This window comes from Mesoplodon mirus (genome assembly GCF_964341445.2).
Source record: "Mesoplodon mirus genome assembly, chromosome: 3".
Taxonomy (NCBI): domain Eukaryota; kingdom Metazoa; phylum Chordata; class Mammalia; order Artiodactyla; family Ziphiidae; genus Mesoplodon; species Mesoplodon mirus.
In genome coordinates, this window is record NC_138978.1 from 69252687 (window position 1) to 69275288 (window position 22602).

Sequence of the window (22602 nt, forward strand, 5' to 3'; positions counted from 1 at the left end):
AAAGTCTCAGACTCTCCCAATCTATTCTCTCTTACTGCAGCTGAGTCCACAACTGGCCATGATCTTAAACAATATTGACAGAGGGACCTGACTCGGTAAAAATAGTATTCAGATCCCTTAGCCAGGCAAATATATTCCTATGTGGAGAAGGCACATGGGGCTCCAGTAACTGCATGACACTCTCCTAATTAAGATCATTCAACTCACTTTCTTCTAATTTTATACTTCCTTGGCATTCTCCTGTCCTTTATTTCCCAAGCGTTCTTCTCCTCAGGGAAGAAAATGTTCGGACAAGCTGACATGAATATTTGGTCTACTTGGCAGTTAATTTCCTCATAGAGACTTGTAAATTGATGCTCTGATTTATAACCAGACTCTTATGAGTTTGGTTAGAAGGGACCAATTTGCCTGGGCCCGTTAACCTCTGGTTGACCACATAATAGTCCAGTTACTGAATATGAGAGTTGTGTGTCAGACTCTGGACAATGACAACCGTTAAGGAACGACACACACACTCTAACACTAAGCTGAAACTGCCATTCAGACTTAACAATACAATAATTTACAGAGTCGTTGTAAATATTAAATGAGTTAATATACATTAAAGTGCCTAGCATATATTAGATTCTTAATAAACATTAGTTTATTTTTCAACTCTTTAAGCCATATGCAAATCAACAGGGGAAAAGACTCAAGTTTGAAAAATTTCCAGATGAACTGAAATGATCCTAAATTTTTTCCCCCACTCCATCCTAATCTATCCCTAACCCTCCCTCTTCTAAAGAGTATCATTTTTAATGGTTTCTCATTTGTGCAATGACATTTTACCATTGGCTATCTTTGTAGTTTACCATTCAGTAATGCTTAGAAGATTAATGCAAATCAAAATGATATCTAAAAATAACCTTATATATTCTGAGGAATAATTTACAAGCTCTGATCTTGGACAAGTCACAACCGTTCTCCATGTCTGTGCCTCATTAGTCAGTAACTATGCCTTACCAGCCCATCCTATAACATCTCATGTTGTTCCTTCCATCTCTAAAATCTACTAACTATATTCACCACTGAATCCTAGCACTCAGCACAAAGTATGTGTTATTGACATGTATGTTGAATGACTGGATAGATGTATTTTAAGACTATATTTTTCTCACAGCTCTCATAAACAAGCCCAATTTTTACAATAAAGAAAATGGAAATCAGTCATTAACTTGCTATCCATAAAAGTTTAAAGTTCTTATTTAAAGAAACATGATTGAAAAAAAATTCATTGACTGATGGTAAAGAACAGATTCTCACGTAGGCTTTTTTAAATGCCAATCTTAACACCATTATAATGGGTGGGTGAGTGAGTAGGTGAATTGATGGACCAATTGATAAAATACCTTATTCATACCAAAATATACCCTGATAAATTTTTTAAGAGCATAAATTTCCAAGCCAGTTTTTTTTTCATTGTTTTCCCCACTTCTGAATGATCAGAAAACCTTGTTCACAATAACTAATTCAAGAAGTCTATCCCTCTGGAGTTTTTGTCATGTTTAAGAAATTTCGACCAAAAAAAAGAAAAAGAAAAAGGAATGACAACACCCTTTAATACTGACTATCATTACAGTACATAAGAGGAGCTTCCATTTGTGGCTCTTTGATTCTGTAGTGGCATATTTATTTTCTAGATGTTATCTTTAGCTTTTTATGTCATCCATTCCACATTGATGACCATAAAATAATTGTAAATAATAACTTTCCCACCCTTTTCACCTTTATTAATAAACAATTTCAAAAATGTGGGGGATTTTTAAAAATTCAATTTCAATTTATTACTGATGACATAAAGCAGAAGCCTGGACAACCATCTGAAAATTAATATACAAAGTCAAGAATAGAAAAACTTGAGCTTACAGAAAAAGTTTTATTGCCTTTTCTAATAAACCTCATGCTTCCAGAAAAAGTATTAGGACTATATTTGTTTTGTTTCTTCTTTTATCCATAATCACTGTAGACTAAATGAAATTATTTATATTTTATACACTTTAGTTTCCCTCAATTAAATTTAGTTCAGTTTAATAAATATTACTGACTACCTGCTGGGAGCCAGCCATTATACCAGGTTCTTAGGAGTCAAAGATTAATAAGACATATATTCTAACTCTCATGAAGTTCATAGCTTAATTAGTATATTGGTTTTTGTTTTACAAAACCTCTGGCTTCATTCTCATTCCAATCAGAATTGCTCTACTTTTACCAGTTGTATATTTTGGGGCTTAACATATTACTGGTTTAAGAGGTTTGAAAAATCACTGGTCCGGAGGAAGCAACACATTTAAAGACAATGTTGTACAGGTAATAATTGTATTTTCTCAGCCTGGTTTCCTCAGAACACAGAGCCTAAGACAAAGAAGTATGATTCAGGGAACAAGGTTTAGGGAAGATGGAGCAAAGGCGGGAAGGAAGGAAAGCCAAAAAATGATTTGTTATTGAATTGACTGGCCACCCATACAGATGGTTGGATACTCAGCCTTATAGGACACCTAATAACCTCCCAGGGGAAGAAAGCAGGAAGCATTTACTCATCACTCTGCTCTTCATTGGTCAAGGGTGTCCCCCTGGGCAATAACTGCCCATCATTTCTTGTGCTGCACATGCTTGAGTGCTGGGCAAAATCCCAGGGATGTCCCATGCTATTTCACCATCAAATAAAGAATCTATGAAGGTTAGAATGGGGGAGTGAGAGGTTAAACTGAGGCAGGGCACTGTCAAGTTGTATCTGCATGAAGATGGACAGCATCTTCACAGAAATGGTCAACGCAGTTGTAGCTGGAATAAGAGGTAAGGCCAAGTAAATTTGAAATGGTGCAAGAAGTATCTGATACAAGTATACAGAAAGCACAGAAGCAGAACAGAGTAGAGAATAATTAACTCTGCCTGGAGGGAGAAGAGTCAGGAAAAGTTTCACAGACATATAATCCCTCAGAAAAAAGGCAAAAGAGAATGGGTATTCCAGACAGAGAAACAATTTATATAAGACACAGAGGTTTGAAACAACCAGATGTATTTGAAGAATTGTAAAAAAATCAGTATTCCTGGAATTGAAGCAGTAGCAGATAAAGTTAGAGATGCGGACAAGACTCAAAACATAATGAATTTTATAAGCCATGTTAGGAGTTAACTTAGTACCAGAAAAAAAGGGAAAGTCATTTGAGTGATTTTAAATGAAAAAGTGAATTTGAGAAAAGGTGTAAATGGAATAATACTGATTAACATTATTATATTTGTGAAATGAGAAGTGGGATGTTTGTAAAGGATGTAGGAAACACGGAAAGGTAGAGTGTTACTTTTACGTAGACTATGCTATGTTAGGATATATACTGTAAGCCCTAGAGCAACTACTAAAAATAATAATAAAGGGTATAGCTAAGGAGTCAACAGAGGAAATAAAATGAAACACACATGCAAAAAAAATTCAATAAACCTAAAAGAAGTCAACAAATGAGCAACAGATGAAAAAGTAGAGGTGACAAAATGGAAAAAAAAAAAAAAGTAGATGGTACACTTAAACCCAGATATTTCAATGATTATACTAAATGTAAATGGATTAAAAGGACAAATCAATGCAATATGGTTGAACCTTACAGATATTATGCAAATTGAAAGAAACTGGAAATAAAAAAGAGTACATACTGAATAATTTAATTTATATGAAATTTTAAGTCAGACAAAACCCCTTTATATTGATAGAAATCAGATGAGTAATTGCCTGGGACAGAGGGTTGCAAGAGACTGACAGTTTGAAACTGTCAAGGTACAAGAGTGAAATTTGGTGAGAGATTAAAATGTTCTATATCTTAATTGGTTTGATGGTTTATACAGCTCTATACACTTTTCAAAGTCATTGATCTAGCTACTTAGAATGTGTGAGTTTTATAGTATCTGGTCTTACATTTAGGTCTTTAATCCATTTTGAGTTTATTTTTGTAGATGGTGCTAGAGAATGTTCTAATTTCATTCTTTTAACATAGCTATCCAGTTTTCCCACACCACTTACTGAAGAGACTGTCTTTTCCCCATTGTATATTCTTGCCTCCTTTATTGTAGATTAATTGATCATAAATGTGTGGGTTTATTACTGGGCTCTCTATCCTGTCCATTGATCTATGTGTCTGTTTTTGTGCCAGTACCATACTGTTTTGATTACTGTAGCTTTGTAGTATAAAACTCCTAGAGGAAAACATAGGCAGAATGCTCTTTGACATAATTGCAGCAATATTTTATGGATCCATCTCCTAAAGTAAAGGAAATAAAGGAAAAAATAAACAAATGGGACCTAATTAAACAAATGCCTTTACACAGCAAAGGAAACCATAAACAAAACAAAAAGACAACCTACTAAATGGGAGAAAATATTTGCAAATGATATGACCAATAAGGGATTAATATTCAACATACATAAACAGTTCATACAACTGAACATAAAAAAAAATTAAAATATGGGCAGGGAATTCCCTTGTGGTCCAGTGGTTAGGACTCGGCACTTTCACTGCCGGGGTCCAGGTTCAATCCCTGGTCAGGGAACTAAGATCCCACAAGCCATGTCACATGGCAAAAAAAAAAAAAGGGACAGAAGAACTGAATAAACATTTTTCCAAAGAGGAAAGCAGATGGCCAAAAGGCACGTGAAAAGATGCTCAACATCGATAATCATCAGGGAAATGTAAATCAAAATCACAGTGAGATATCACCTCACACCTGTCAGAATGGCTATCATCAAAAAGAACACAAATAACAAACATTGGCAAGGATGTGGAGAAAAGGGAACCTTCATATACTGACGGTGGGAATGTAGATTGATGCAGCCACTGTGGAAAACAGTATGGAGGTTTCTCAGAAAACTAAAAATAGAATTACCACATGATCCAGCAATTCCACTCCTGGTATATATCTGAGAAAAAGAAAAACACTAATTTGGAATGATACATGCACCCCAATGTTCATAGCAGCATTATTTACAATCACCAAGATAAGGAAGCAACTTAAGTGTCCATTAACAGATGAATGGATAAAGAGGATGTGGCATGCATATATATATATATTTATTTGTATTTTTACATATTTATATATATATTTATACACACACTATACATATATATATGTATATATATACACACACACACACATATATCATACATACACGATGGAGTACTACTCAACCATAAAAGAGAATGAAATTTTGCCATTTGCAGCAACACAGGTGGACTTGGAGGGCACGATGCTAAATGAAATAAGTCAGACAGAGAAAGACAAATACTCTATGATATCACTTATATGTGGAATCTAAAAAATACAACAAACTAGTCACCATAAGAAAAAGAAGCAGACTCACAGACAGAGAACAAACTAGTGGTTACCAGTGGCGGGGGTAGGGTGGGGGGGCAGGACAGGGGTGAGGGAATGGGAGGTACAAATTACTGTATGTAAGATAGGCTACAAGGATGTATTACACAACACAGAGAATATAGCCAATATAGGTAGATATGGAGTATAATCTTTAGAAATTGTATTAAAAATTTTAAATTTAGAAAAAAAGAATGTGTAACTTTTATTGTGCATGAATTATACCTAAACAAGGTAGATTTTCAAAAAAAAAGCAAACAAACATCTCTCAAGTCTCTGATTTGAATGAATCAATAAGTGGTGATGATGGAGACAGTACAGGATCAAGAAAAAGTTTTGGCTTCACCTAAGAGGGTTGTTTACATGGAGTACCAATTCGAAACTACAGCAGTATGCTAGGGGCTGGGAGAGCAAGGATGAAAAAGATACAGTTCCCTTATCTTGAAGTGTCAGGATAGTCTAATGGAGGACATATGAAAACAACCTAGTTTAACATAGTATGAGAAATGTTCCATTAGAGTTATGAACAAAGTTTTCTGGGAGAGAGATACTTATAATAATTAAAAATACTCAAAATAATTAACAATTATTAAAATAATTAAATTAAATTAAATAATTAAATTAAAATAATTAAAAATACTCAAAATTCCTCATCAATTGGTAAAAACAAATGTTTGTATATCCATACCATAGAATACTATTTCAACAAGAAAAAGAACCAAACTATTGAACATGCAAAAACATAGATGAATCTCCAAATAATTACGTTGAGTAAAAGAAGCCAGACTCATCCCCCTCAGAAAAACATCCTGAGGAACATGGACTTGACAGAGTATGGAATACAGGAAGCATGTAGGTATTTGGTAAGAGACACGTTAGTTTCTTATACTTTGAGAGAGCAAGCGTAATTAAGGAAAAAGCTTTTCTGCTTTTCCTTAAAGTGGAAGGAATATGTGGAAGGGAGGAGTGGGACATGGTGACCTATAGCTTAACTTTGCATTTTTTCTATCTAATCATCAGCTTTACCTCTTGTAGTACCCTGTGATTTAACACCGGTTTCTGAATATCTCATATCTAGAAAGTTCTCTGGTGTTCTGTCAAGACAATTTTCACATTTGACAAGTATTACCTGACTGTGAAGAAGAGGCAAGATAGGCAGAATATCATCTCTAGGAAAATAGAATTTTAAAACAAGGAAAGAAAAAGGACATGGTTCACATTTATAAGGCTTAAATGTTTCCACAATGACTAAAATCCAAACCACACTCTATTCATAACTTCCAGCTATGAGATCAAGCCCATACACATTATGTACATAGTATGTGCAAGTATCCTGGTCAATTGGACTGGATGTCATTCACTTGCTCAAGAATTCAGTAGTTGTGAAAAAGCATTTTTTCAAGTATTAAATATGATATGAGTATTAATTGTTATTTATGAATATATTAATATATAATTTGTGGTCAGTGAGTCAAACATTAAGAATCTACTTTTTCAGTCTAAATTATTAAAGCTTCATTATATATTAGCCCACTCCAAAAACATAAATTCAGCAGCCATCTATTGAGCACCTATGAACCATGCATTGTGCTAGGTTCAGAAGTGAAATAAAGCATAGCCTCTGCCCTTAAAAAAAAAAATCTAATGATGACAATTTGATAAGTGTTATGGTAAATGTATATAATTGGCACCACAAATGTCCTTCCAATTCTGATTTGTTTCCTTCACATTTTTCATTTTTATTATTTCTTTAGAAATAACAGCAAGATAGTTGAGCAAGATGTTCAAGTAATAGCAAGAGCACTGTAGACTTTACACCTGAGAGGTTTTAGAAACATACTATCTAAAATTTTTATCACTTGATAAAATGTAACACAAATTTTCAAATTACTTTACTAAAGATTAAGTGTGTTGCTTATGCAGACATATCAGTTATTTTCTGTTGCAGATTTCAGACTGCTGCCTAGAAATTAGCACAGATATTGCATTGTACTAAAACCAACAGAAGTGGTTATTCAAAGTAAGCACAATTAACTGCCCTCTGTTATCTATGAGCACGAAGGCTGCACACTGTTGATTTGCTGTTCCACTCAGAAAAAAGTAAACACTCAAATATAAATAGTGCCTTAATAGTGTTGGTTAGCTGCTTTTTAAAAAGAAAAAAATTTAAAGATCATATTCAGAGAATCCCCAAGCTTTCATGTAGAACTACAGGACATGAACTGTGTATACTTTTCTCCTATCATCAATGATTTTGTGGTATTTTGATGTAGGCCCTGAGACCTCAATATTGAGGCACTGTCATAAAACCAACACTGTCTAATCATGAATGTGTAAAAAACACATTCATGTGGAATCAGACTCAACCAAGGAGAAGGAAAGTGCAGAGTGATCTCAGTCACACATTTCCCCCCCAAATCAACATAACATAATAGGTTATTATTATTATTAAACAAAACTCAGATAATCTCAATGATAGTGACTGAAGAATTCCCAAAGGTATCAGGGAGTCAGTGTACAAACACCAGTGCTTACTGACCATGTGCCACTTTTCAGGCACTGTAGTAGATGCGCAGACATTTACTTGCTCACAAGAAGTCTATTATCAATTGATAAGAAAATTCTTACAAGCACAAAACCATGAAAAATCAGAGTGCTCTTAAAGTGTTAAATTGAACTGTACAGAAACTGTAGTAAATAACCAGTTCTTAATAAGTAATCACTGTCTGGCTCAAACAAGTGTAATAGGAAATCATGATGAGCAGTCAGGGAAAAGAAAGCAGAACTGAAATAGGGTTTTAAATGATGGACAGAATATGAATAAGAAAAGCAGAGTCTAAATACTAGGAATCACACAGGCAAAAGCACAGTCTAAATACTAGGAATCACACAGGCAAAAGCACAGAGCTAGAAACACACACAGGTTGTAGGAGTTGGCTGGGTCACAAAAAGGATAGCTCTGGTTTTCATGGTCAGTTAGCATCAAGCACTGGGTATGAAAATGTTGGACAATTAAGTTAGAGGCACTGAGTACTACTTTGAAAAGTCTGAATCTGATCTAGTGGACAGTAGGGAATTATTGGATGTAGTAAAGAAGAAATGAGCAGTCAATACACGGATGAAGACACCTAGAATAATAATAAATAGTGCATAATAATAAATAATAATAAGCCTCAAGTTTGAGAGGAAAGATACTAAAGCCTTGATGGATGTGAGAGAGTGGCCAAGATGTCAGTGAATTACAGTAAAGAGAAGGGATAAGGATGATTTCCAGATAGCATGCAACACACATGAGATTTGGGAGATCTATGACACACAGAGCAAGAGAGAATGAGCAGCACCCACTCCAGGAGGCTCCATGGGAAAGGGTTCTTTGGAAGAATCAGTTTTCTGAAACAGCAGGGAAATGGTAGAGGAAACAGTCACAGGAGTGAGGAATTGGAAGAGTTGATGGGAGTTCAAGTGGGATCTTATGAAAACTAAATGAAGGAATTTATGACACATAAATGATTGAATGGCACATCCAGGGCCAGTGTTAAACCTCACCCTCACACCCTTACAGAGAAGTTCTCATTTTTTAAAAACCAAAAAACTCTTTATGAGTTTAAGTGGTGGGTGGGAAGAAGAGGAAGGAAATCTTCCTAGTCCTTCTAAAAAATACTACCTCATTGCATTTCCATCCATACTTCTGAGTGGCTTGATCAGGGTCCTTAAAATTACAGTAGTTTCATGAACATTTATCCCTTTACCACAAAACATCCTCTCAAATATAATGAAATTATTCATGATGGTTTATGATGTAACTTCAGAAAAGTTGCCAATCCCTGGACTCAAAGAATGGGAGAAAATATTTGCAAACCATATATCTGATAAAGGACTTGTATCTAGAATATATAAAGGATTTTACAACTCTACAGTGAAATGACATATAGCCTAATTAAAGAATGGACAAAGAGATCTGAAGAGAGATTTCTCTAAATAAGATATACATATGACCAATAAGCACATTAAAAGATGTTTGACATCCTTAGTCATCAGGGAAATGCAAATCAAAACCATAATGAGATACCACTTCAAGTCCACAGGGATAGCTATAATAAAAAGACAATAACAAGTGTTGGTGATAATATGGAAAAATTAGAACCCTTATAAATTGCTGATAGGAATGTAAAATGGTACAGCCATTTTGGAAAAGTTTGACAGTTCCTTAAGAAAGTAAATGCGGAGTTACCATATGACCCAGCAATTCCACTCCTAGGTTTCCCAAGAAAAATAAAAATACAGTTCCACGGATAAACTTGTACACATATGCTTATAGAAGCATTATTCATAATAGTCAGAAAGTGGAAACTCAAATGTCCATCAACTGATGAATGGATAAACAAAATATGGCAAACATTTCTAAACAATTGAATTTTATTTAGCCATAACAAATCTGAATGAAATGTCCAGGATAGGCAAATCTATAGATATGGAAACTAAGTAAGTGGCTGCCTAGGATTTGAGGGGTTTGGATGAATGAGGAGTGACTGCTAATGGGATTGGAGTTTCTTTAATGGGGGACAAAATGTTCTAATGTTGGATTGTGATGATGGTTGCACATCCTGTAAATATACAAAAAAATCTGGACACTTTAAATGGGTAAATGGTCTGGTATGTGAATTAAATCTTGAAAAAGGATATTTCACAAGAAGTTTTAAAATTTTTGGCAGGTTTATATTTTTCCCAACAAAGTTTTTTCTATAGTGGATTGGGTCCTCTACCTTCCTGTGCCCTAAGATTGAGCAAAAGCCTTCAGGGATGCAGTAACCTCAGTTTCTGCTCAGTTCCTCTGAACAAGCTAGTTCCTCAAAAAATATTTATTTATCACCTACTATGAATCACCTACTCTACTGACAAATGGGCTTACACCTTACTGAGATTTCTAACAGTTACATTTTAGATGTATGCTTTCAGTGACCAAAACCTAAACCAGGTTGATAATAAATTAGGTACTCAATCCAATTTAGATACATCTAATGTAAAAATCACCCCTGATTAAAACTATTTTGCTCCAAGACTCCCATACATCTGTCCATGGGCTAATTCTACACTCTGCTAGCCATTTATTTGTGGCTTCTGGCAGCAAACAAGATGTCAGTGTCTATTTCTGTGGATCACTTTTACCTGAAATCTTTTCTATGCATGATCCAAATTTACTGGAATCATAATCTGCTCTCTGTAATATGTGAAAAAGTGAAGAAACCAGTTATGTGTAATTAGTCATGGCTTCTCACTGTACTATCAGAGTTTATTATTAGCAAATTCCTTGACAACAGAAAGGACAAGAATAGAAATATTTTATTACAATGAAGCTAGGCTAGGGTAATTTTTTCAAATTACTCTTACCCTAAAAAAAAATTACTCTTACCATTCTTAATTTTTTCCTGATAGTAGTTAATGCAAATTGGTATACTTTACATGCATTTGTCATTTCTTTTTATTGTCCTTCTTCTCCCAGAGAATGTGAATGCTATGAGAACACTGACCTTGGTATTTTTCACTACATATCTCTAGTACCCATAACATCTAATACTGCAGGGCTTAATATTCCAATATTATAAATGATCAATAAATACTTAATGAATTTGTCACTTAGGAGGCATTGAGAGAGTCTTATAATCCTTGGCTGAATAAAATTAAAAACAGAAAATCAAATGCTTTAAATTTTAACTATTTTATATCACAAAATCCCTCCAATTTCCTGAGGTTCCCTGATCTACTGCAGGCAGAAGATCTGACATTTTCAACAAACACAGTGATCAAAAATGTTTGAGGTTATCATTTACTGTCATATTATGGTTACTTTTAATTTATTGATTATTTTTATAATTTACCATGAAGTGATGGCTATAATCTGATTTGCACTGGAATAAGGGAAATGTGAAAATTTTATTTGGAGATACGGGTTACATCTTATCAAGAGCCATGTTAATGTAATATTTTTCATTATAACAAATACAACGTTAGGATCTTTCAATAAAATGTTGATAAATACTCTCCTAGCAGATAGTCATGTTAGGTTCTAATATTTCCCATTTTTTATTATTAACGTTTTCTTTCTCCTTTGCCCCACCCCCATCATCACCCTTAAACATCTTTTTTAGAAATAATTCCAAAAATTGTATCACCATTTTCACATAATTTTCTTTATTATTTTATGACAGTATTTGAAAGTAATTGCTAATACTTTAACTTTTATTTTTCTCATCCTTATGAAAATTTCCCTTAATCTTTACCTTCAGCCAGCTCAGAATCTATATCCTCCCACAATCTCTTTCTCTATCAAATGAGTGACATCACCCACTTTTCTTAGCTAAGATTTTTTGCTCCTACGATTTCTTCTAACTATCATGACACCACAGTAAGCCTCAATATGTGAAACAACTCAAGAAACAGCTCACAGGAAAACATGTGAAGTTTATCCAGATATATTTGTATATTATATTTCAAAAATTTTGTCTGCTTTGAGATTGTTTAGAGTTCCTTTCAACTACTGAAACTTCTATATGTTATTTTTTTCTCTTTGACAGACAATAATTAGATTCTGTGGAATTTTAAATATAGGTTACACATATATTAATATCATTAAGATAGTATAGTTAAACATAATATAGTTTTATACAAGACCATTACATAAAAGTATGAAAATATCATTATTCACAATAGCAAGATATGGAAGCAATCTAAGTGCTCATCGATGGATAAATAGATAAAGAAGATGTGGCAGGTACACACACATACATACACACACGAACGTTACACAACCATTAAAAAGAATGAAATCTTGCCATTTACGACAACGTGGATGGACCTAGAGGTATTATGTTAAGTGAAATAAGTCAAACAAAGACAAATACCATATGATTTCATTCATATGTAGAATCTAAAAAATAAAAAATAAATATAACAAAACAGAAACAAAGTCATAGATACAGAGAACGAACAGGTGATTGCCAGAGGGGCAGAGGGTGGGAGAATGAGTGAAACAGATGAGGGAAATTAAGGGTATAAACTTCCAGTTACAAAATAAGTAAGTCGGGGGATGAAATGTACAGTGTAGGGAATACAGTCAATAATAACGTAATTAATAGGCTTCTCTGGTAGCGCAGTGGTTAAGAATCCTCCTGCCAATGCAGAGGACACGGGTTCAAGCCCTGGTCCAGGAAGATCCCACATGCTGCGGAGCAACTAAGCCCATACGCCACAACTACTGAGCCTGTGCTCTAGAGCCTGCGAGTCTCAGCTCCTGAAGCCCACACACCTAGAGCCCATGCTGCGCAAGAAGAGAAGCCACCAGAGAAGCCACCGCAATGAGAAGCCCATGCACCACAACGAAGAGTAGGCCCCTCTCGCTCCAACTAGAGAAAGCCTATGCGCAGCAAAGACCCAACACAGTCAAAAATAAATAAATAAATAAATAAATTTATTTATTTATTTATTTAAAAAATGTAATTAACACTGTTGTATGTTATATATGAAAGTTGTTAAGAGTAAATCCTAAGAGTTCTCATCAAGGAAAAATTTCTTTTTCTTTTCCTTCCTTTTGGATCTCTATGAGGTCATGGATATTCACTAGAACTGTGGTCATCATTTCACAGTGTACGTAAGTAAAATCATTATGCTGTATACCTTAAACTTACACAGTGCTGTACGTCAATTATACCTCAGTACAACTGGAAGAAAAAAAGTATGCAAATAAAAGAATCCCTGCTTTGGTGGGGAAATAAAAGGATTTTGGATGTAAGTAGAGTTTCACAGTAAAATCTCAGGGATAGTTTTTGTGGGAGATGTAAAACTAAGTTAAGCAATTGTTGAGGTTAACAGTTTATGACCAATTTCCTTACCAAGTCACTAACACTGAAGAAAAGTATAAGATGATGATAAGCGTTGCGTATTTTTTAAATACTCATGTGTATTTTAATGGCATACCTGAATAAGAAAGGGCCTTATTCAGAAACCATTCTGTAAAAGTAGTTTATCTATTGTACCTACTCTGAACTCCAGAATCTTGAAATTTTCTATCTTATCATCCCACTCAGATACGTTCTTTAATGGTATTTGGAAAAAATTATTTTTATATAATAAATGATAGCCAAAAGGATTGGTTGAACCAATACTGTAAGATAAACCATATATATATATATATATATATATATATATACAAATAACTTAAAATATGCTTTCATTCTCCATAAGACAAGCCAGGGTCATGGTCTTGGTATGAAATGTAAGAGAAATGGTTATATTTGTGTGAGCTCATCATCCTAAACCATATAATAACTGAAAATAACACAATTGTTCCATTACATTAGATATGGAAGCATTTGACTGTTTCAGTTTTCATAAAGGTGTCTGAAAATTACACAAGCAGCTTATGATTTCCAACTCTGCTTCAAACCAAATCACAAGAACTTTCTTCAAAAAGTTTGACTGGAAAATATTCAGATTAGTAATACAGTACATAAGGCAAAAATCTGAATTCTGCTGCTAAAATTTAAAATCTGTACCCTGTAGCATACAGAAAGAAAAAAAAAAAAGACTGGTTTATTTCCCATGTCTCTACATACTTAAATGATGTGAAACTATATTAAAAGATTCTTGCCATCAAAGTCATCAAAACATATTTTCACCTCATACAACAGCATACTACCCAATATACTCTGGCTTCTTGTTAAAAGTTATAATATGCCAATGAACTATCTTGACCCAAGGACTAATGTAATCTAACACTAAACCCAAAGAAGCAGTACTGATAGCATCTACAGGAAAATTAGAGCTGTTTCTCCTTTTGGGAGAATTTGTTTCAAATTAAGCATTCTAATTTTATGCTTAAGTGATCCACTAGGGTGAGGGAAGAGCAAATTTGATTTTTGAGCATCAATCAATAGGCATTAAAGCATAAGCATCAAAAGTTTATCAATTTGGCTATGAAGATTTGAATGGATCACCTTCCTCTCATAATACCCCCAGAAGGAATTTCAGTATGTACAAGTGACCTGGAACCATTAATTTTGAGAATGAAAGAATAAATGACTAAAAGTTATTTATAAATTTTTGCCCATTTACAAACGTTTATCTGAAGTTTCTACCTCATATTAAACCTTAATGAGGTTGCCTACCCATCAGCATCACTAAGCGAGCCCATTTTCAGAGACCATGACTGGTGAGGGAGTCTTTCGATCTATTTCCATCTGAATAATCTCACATTAAATTATGCTGAAGAAAAAGCATTCACATTATTAAAAGGATGCAAAACACTGATTAGTTCATCCTCAAAATGTTTAATAAGATCTCAGCAGGAAATTAAGGGAAGTCTAGAGAGAACAATCAAGCTCCAGCTAAATAGGAAAATTCACCTAGCCTCACAAAATTGCCATTAATGTACAAAGTTACAGCAGCAGCAATTATGGCCGATGCTGTACCCTCATGGATGGAAACTCAGAACTAAAATGTATTTCAGAGTGTTTTGTAAGAGTGGGATCATTCAGTAAAGGGATTCAACTTTACGTTAATGTTCGCTATAATGAGGTCCAGCACTCTTCATATTAGAACTTGGCAGAACTGCCCTTCCAGATGGCGCTATTCATTTCCATACTTCACTACACACATTCCTTTCTCCTTCGCTCCAGGCAGTAGAGTGGAAAGGCAGACAGTCTTTAGTGTCAGGTCCAAATTCAAGTAAGTCCTTGCTTTGCACTTATTAGTTTTGCAAATCATTTTATTTCTTTGACTCTCAGTTTCCTCCTCTATAAAATGAGGGTAATAATTCCTACCTCTAGGAACAATTACAAGAATTACAATTACAGATACAATGTATCTGAAGTGCCTGGTACTGGAAAGCTACTAAATAAATATGAGATGCTCTCCCCATCTGGTATAGATAGAGTTTTATAAGTAGTAAAGTAACATTTGAGACACAAACTTTTGAAATTCTGTGCACTTCAATTTGGCTTCCAAAACTTAATATTGAAGGTGCTATTTTTCACACTAATGTATTATTCAAATGTAAAAAAAAAAAAAAACTAAAAAGAAAAAAACTTTGCTGTCTTTAAATAGCATACATTCTACTTCAGGCTATCTGTTCATGACAATGAACCAGGAACATTATGCAGTAATGAGGCACTTCTGAAATCAGTGTTTGAAGCCTGTGAGAACTGGGAGAAAACAGAATGCCACAGCACCAGAAGTTATTGAGACTCAGTGCCCGATAATTAGAGTACCAATTCATATAAAATTAAAAGGGGCAGAAGTTTATCCCAGTACTGTTCTATTATGATAAAAATACATGTGATTGTCACCTCAAGTCTACTTGTAACAACAAATTCTTCTATAAGATTCAGAAGTCATTTTGATAGAATCAAATTAGCAATAAAAATGCCTTTATTTTTCAAAGGTCTGAGACTGAGTCTATTTAAAAAAAAAAAAAAAAGTCAATTCCAGCTACAGTTAAAGCAGAATATGTGTTGTCTTTCTTATTGTAATTTTAAACAGTCATGCAAAATAGCAGGGTCCCAAAGCTCCAAAATCAGCATGAAAATAAACCATCCTGCTAAAAGGTAAATATTTTTATGATCTCTAACAACCTTTTTTATTAAAACCTTCTGAAATTGTAGCTAGATTTTTTAAATAACTTAAACATGTGTATACATGTGAATGATGTGTAAACTATGTTACTAATTTAGTTTGATACAATGCAGAATACAACAGAAAAGATTTCATTCAAAAAGCTGGACAGACAATGCATTTCTTTGACTAGAGTCAATAAAAGATTTTAGCACAAACTTAAAGAAATGGTCCTTACATATTCTGAAAGTAACAAATAACAACAGCTTACATTTATTTAATATTTAAGATAGTCCAGGACATAACTTAATCGCAGTGATTCCATGGTATAGGTATTAATACCCCTAGTTTACTGTTGAGAGGAGTAAAGCAAAAGAAGTTAATTAACCTATCCAAAATTGGATTACAATTCATAATTATAAGTGGAAAGTCTAGATTTCAATGTCTGACTCCACAGCCCACACTTTTAGCTACTATGTTAAGTTACTCCATTTCTACCTCATATTTTTACTGGTCAAGTACTGGATGGGAATGTTGAATGGATGCAAAGGTGGATACTCAATCTCTACAGTCTCTTTCAGGCTCCTAAGCCTAATGATTATATGATCTCGGAAGTGGATAAATTTAGACAAAGTCATACAATTTCTGCAGGTATTCAGGTATCACTGGTTTCTTCAGGATGCTGCACTTTTTTCCAAAGCTAGATGTGGAAGGAAAATGTGCTACCTTCTTAAGTGCAGCTCTACCCCACATATAATAACCTCAGAAGTTCCCCCCAGAAGATGTACCCCCTGTCCTGGCATTAGAACTTTTCATATAATTTGCTAAGCAGAAATATCTGACAGTAACCAAGCAGCAATATTCTAATAATATTATTGTAGATTATACGCAATGATGTATTTTTTAAAAAGAATGGGTGAGATCCGAAAAAAAGGTGTTCTTAAGATACCTGGGGGCTTTTGAGGAATTGTTTGCTCCAAAATCCTAAGAGAGCAGAATTCCTACAGAGTAGCCTGCTTCCATATTGTTGGATGTCAAAAGAAAGGAAAAGAATCTTCAGGGTAAATGAGTAATAGGTAAAAATGTAGAAAACTAGAAGAATGTGATACCATTTATAGCAGTTGCTAACAGAAAAGACAGTGGGAGGTGACCTTGAAGGGATGTGTGAAATTAAAAAAAAAAAAAAAGGCTTAAGATTTAGGGTCTGAAAGAGCAACTAACATGCTAGAATAATTCTATCAATAAATGCTGTTTAATAAGGGTGGGGAAGGGAGGCGAAGGCCAGTTATGAGGTAATTGAAGCTTTCCCACTTCTCGAAGATTGTTGTTTTCTGAATTAATTTTATTCCATACAGATATCCAAGGGAGAAGAAAAATAGAACATAGGCTACTTACTATTGGTAGAGTAATTTCTCTGAGATAGTAGCTCATAACTTATTAATGTGTGGCTACAGCTACCTTACAGTTGCAGTAATGAGCACAGTCTCTTCAGCATATAGTTAAATACATGTAGCTAGACACAGGGTGTCCTTCCCCACTAATAATGCTAATTTGTGGCTTGGTAGCTAAGAAATTGACATTGTGGGAAACGATTAAATTCTGTTTCGTACTTTTTCTCCATACAGGAAGCCTTCACAAGGAAGTCAGCAGATCAACTGTTGTGGCTACAGCAGTAAATCAGTTTAAATAGAAATTCTAATGTACAATTTGAAAGCTCTAAGAGTCTCACTTAAACTCAAGACTTTATTATCAATGAAGGGTGTATTACTTTCTATTTTTTTAAATTATTCCCATTGAAACCTCTTTAAGGACTAGAACCAAAAAAAAACAAAAAAAACAAAACTTTTTTTTCCAAAATGAACCCAAAGCTTAACCTTCAATAGGTTTACACAGTTCCTCACCAACTCTTCTGAAGAACACAAATGATCAGAAATAGTGACAGATAAGTAGATGATAAGGCAGAGTTCTTCCCAATAACCTATCTAGCTCACCTTCTCAATTCTAACTGGTCCAGATGCAGGCCTTTCTCCTTTTTACTCTCTCTAGTATCTTTCCTACTTGGAGAGATTCCTAAGAGCTTGACCTCTTTCTTAGAATTTTTCCTTGCTTCCCCCTTCTCCATACTTCTATCTGCTTTTTCCTCCTTTAGCAGTTCAGCTTTTTCCTCCATATTTTTCAAATTAGCCCTTAGACTCCTAATCCCACAGTCTCCCACAATGATGCAGACTGAAAATCACACTCACCTGCAACAGCTTCTTCCTCATCTCCATTCCATCTATCCCTCACAAAAATAAAACATCCTAAGCCACAACATTCTCCCTTAAATAAGTTTTTAATTTCCCTTCAGGATTCAGAGGAACCTGATGGCTCCCGTTTGTTTCCCACATCAAATCCAAACTCCTAATTATATAAGTCAGTTATCAGCAACCTCCATCACTATTCATGTGAACATCTCCCTACAGTTTGAATTAATAAACACACACACACACATCTGTGTATTTATATGTACTCATGCTTGTTTTACAGCATTTTGTCCTCTCTCAGGAATAGAAGGCTTCTCTCAAGTCAACCAGTCCTCCTCACATGCCTCTTGAGGAGGGTTTCTGTTCATTCGTTTTCTCCCCTAGGAATGCCCAGCCCCATCATTCTGTTTTCAAATTGATTTCTCCTTTACCCAGCTCTCGTCTCACTCCCCTCCTGAAGCCATCCCTGATCACCCATCTGCAAATAACTTCTCATGCCTGCTAAGTCCCACGACATGTACATCTCAGCCTCTCTTAAGAACACTTCAAACATTCTGCGTGGATTATCTACCCTGTAGAACACAAGCTCCTTGCAGGTTAGAATTCAAGGCTAATTCATTATCCCCCACAGATAATGCCTGGCCCATGGTAAATACTCAATATAATATTGATTAATCAGATTCAGATTCAGTATAATAAAAGTACTCAAAGTATCTGTCCCCTCTACCTGAGATTTAATTAAAATTATAATAAAGGGAAAAAAAACTAACCCATGATATCTCCATTTTGGTTCCTCAGCAGCAGACTCTTGATAAGCGTTCGAATTCAACCAATTTATGTGAGAAGGAATCCAGTGGAGGAGGGAGAGCATGAGTCACGTGAGTCACGGAACAAGGGAGAGCCAATAAAGGGTTCATTATCAAACAAGATACTGTAAGCACCTGGGGCTCAATCCTGCTCAGCAGCTCTGGAGCCTGTGGAGGACTCGCACCTCAGAGATATTCCAACAGAGTAGCAAGGAAGCTGGGGTATTTACCCACCAATTCCTGAAAGCCATTGGTGTCCCTGGCTCTTCTAGCCGGCCTGCACGGGCAGGCAGAGCAAGCTCCTACAGCCAGACGGCACCCTCACGCTAAGAGTTGCAGGTGCTGGCAACTGAAAGATGGGATGGGTACTGGGAAACTGGAGGTGATGAGAGGATATAGATACCAACTGCATCTACCACAATAGCAAAACACAACAGGGAGGGAGCCATTAGTGGACATGAGTTTTCAACAGATTCTTGGAAGACAGAAAGTAAATGGAAGGCTACTGACCAAGAAATCAGAGAAGAAAGAAACAGCCCAGAATGCAAAGGGAGAAAGGCTGAAGATCAGGAGCGGGGTGGGAGGGGGTGGGAGGGGGTGGGAGGGGGCGGGATGCAGGGGAGCTCAAACTGCTTTATAAAATCCCAGTCCCAGAAAGGATTGAGACTCAGAAATTGAGAGTGAAACATAGGGCAGAAAACAGGGATTAACAGCAGGTCTGTTTTGCAAGAGTTGGCAAACTGCAGGCCACCACCTATTTTTTACAGCCAGTTAGCTAAAGATGGTTTTTACATTTTAAAGCATTGTTTTAAAAAGACAGAAACTGTATGTGGCCCACAAATCCTAAATATTACTATCGCCCCTTTACAGAAAACATTTACTGATCCTTGGTTTAGAGAAGAGTCAAGCTGTACAAGCCCCTCCCCCATCCCAGGAAAGCCCCTCCTACATCCCAGGAAATAAGACTGCCCGAGGCCAGGCAGGTAACCCAGCACAAAGGTCTGAGCTATCTTCTCTGATCATACTAAGAAGTAAGGCAGTAATTCTAAGTGTTGGAGGGCTGATTAAAGCCTTCCTTGGCCTGGTCATTAGGGATTCCCAAGCTTAATGGCTGGTATGCCAGCCACGAACCAAAAAGCAGAGGATGCCAGTCAGAAAACCATCTCATGTACCCAGAGTCCCCAGTCAGTTTCATTCTTCAATATAAACAGTCCACCAAAATCACCAGACATTTGAGTAAAGCCTGTAATGTTAAAGAAGAACGATAGGGCTTCCCTGGTGGCGCAGTGGTTGAGAGTTCGTCTGCCGATGCAGGAGACGCGGGTTCGTGCCCTGGTCCAGGAAGATCCTACAATACCGCAGAGAGAATAGGCATGTGAGCCATGGCCACGGAGCCTGCGCGTCTAGAGCCTGTGCTCTCCAACGGGAGAGGCCACAGCAGTGAGAGGCCCGCATACCGAAAAAAAAAAAGAAAGATAAAGAGGAAATAAATGACCCCACCAGAAGCAATGATAATCCAGGGGACTTACGAGAACTTTTTTTTTTTTTTGCAGTACGCGGGCCTCTCCCTGTTGTGGCCCCTCCCGTTGCGGAGCACAGGCTCCGGACGCGCAGGCCCAGCGGCTGTGGCTTACGGGCCCAGCAGCTCCGCGGCACGTGGGATCCTCCCGGACCGGAGCACAAACCCGCGTCCCCTGCATCGGCAGGCAGACTCTCAACCACTGTGCCACCAGGGAAGCCCTAAGAGAACTTTTTAAAACGTCAAAATATTATTCTCAGATTCCAGAAAACAAACAGGAAGAAGATACTATTTTTAAAAGTAAACAAGAAAGTGCTTCAGATGAATAATATAATTCAAGAGAAGTATTAGAAGATAAAACCAGGGAAATCTCCCAGGACATAGAACAGTAGGACAAAGAAACAGAAAATATGGAATAAAGAAAAAAAGAGGATAAATCCAGAATATTCAATACCCACTAATAAATTTTGGAGAAAAAGGGAGACAGTACATAGAAGGGAGAAGGTTATCAAAGAAATAATATAAGAAAATATCTTAGAGCTAAAGTAAATACATACATATATAAATTGTTTGATTGAAACACAAAGGATAAAGAAAAGGTCCTAAAAAATTCCAGAGAGAAAAAAACAGGAAATCAACAAATAATATTAGTCTGACATCAGATTTTTTTTCATCCACAAAACAAAGTGCTAGAAAACAGTGAAGCAATACCTTCAAAGTTCTGAAAGCAAATGATTTTCAACCAAGAATTCTATTTCCAGATAAATGAACGGGGTAATTAAGCATGAAAGTAGAATAAAGACATTTCTGGTTTACAAGATGTTTTCCTCCTGTGCATCCTTCCTTAGGAAGTTAACTTGAGGATGTAAGCTAGAAAAGAACATAAGATCCAAAAAACAGAGAGTGCTGTTCAAGAGAGTGAAAGTTAAGTCTCAGGAGGACAGCTTTGGAAGGGCCCTAGAGAGGAGCCACTACAGACTGGACTCAGGGGATGCAGTGCCCCAGGAGGGAGGTCCCCAGGAGGAAAAGAAGGCAGGGTGACTGAATGGATTGAGAACTCTGAAAGAGGTAAGGATATGATAAAGTCTATTGGTGGAATGTTTAAATAGATAATCCATTGCAATTTGATGCTAGGAACATTCTCTACTGAGTAACAGAGAAGTCCTAACATTAGATCCATAGAGAAGGAAGTGTAATACCAACACACTATATATGGCTTTGCAGTAAATATTAATGTAAATGTTGTTTTATTGACTTGGAAGATTGGGAAGTAGAAGATGAAAAGAAATGGAAGAAATAATTAGAGTTATAATGTGTTCATCTTACAAAGTGGGTAGTTAAGAGTACTGTCCATGGTTAATGGAATAAAAAATGAAGATTTAATTATGTTTTTCAAGTACCAAAGGTAATCTGTATGGAAACAGACTACGGTTGTCCCTCGGTATCCACAGGGGATTGGTCCCAGGACTCCCTGGATACCAACATCCACGGATACTCAAGTCCCTTATGGACAATGGTGTAGTACAGTCTGCCCTCTGAATCTGCAGATTTGGAAACTGTGGATACAGAGGGCAGACTGTACTGATATAATTAATTATATGTAGATAAAGGGGAATGGGAACATGAACAGTGGTGCAAATAAATTCAGTCCTAATCTAACATATCAAGAAGAAAATTAAACTTTTAAAAATTAAATAAATCAAGGTATAGTGGTATGTGTATATATAGGCACAACATCCAGCCACACCCTTTCCTACCCCCAGAGGTGGCCAACTTTTAACAGTTTCTGTTTTGATTCTTCTATTAGTTACTGCTGTATCTCTAAGACATAGTAGCTTTTATTATAAATTGTTCTGTATTGCTAGACTTTTTTAACCAGTGAATTTATTATTTCAATAAAATGTAATGTTCATCAATGCATGGATAAATGAAAATATTCCTTAGCGTGTCCCCATCACAGGTAATGTGAAATGAATGTGCTTAAATGTTGCTGAATGTGATTCTGACTCGTAAAGGTGGCAGTGATCATACATAA

General features: G+C 35.8%; 1 protein-coding gene across 2 annotated transcripts in view; it reads right to left on the minus strand.

The window, feature by feature from the left end:
- SLC44A5 (solute carrier family 44 member 5) overlaps window positions 1-22602 on the minus strand; it is a gene marked incomplete at its 3' end in the record, with an annotated part of 382825 nt that overhangs the window by 331643 nt on the left and 28580 nt on the right. The window lies entirely within an intron of this gene.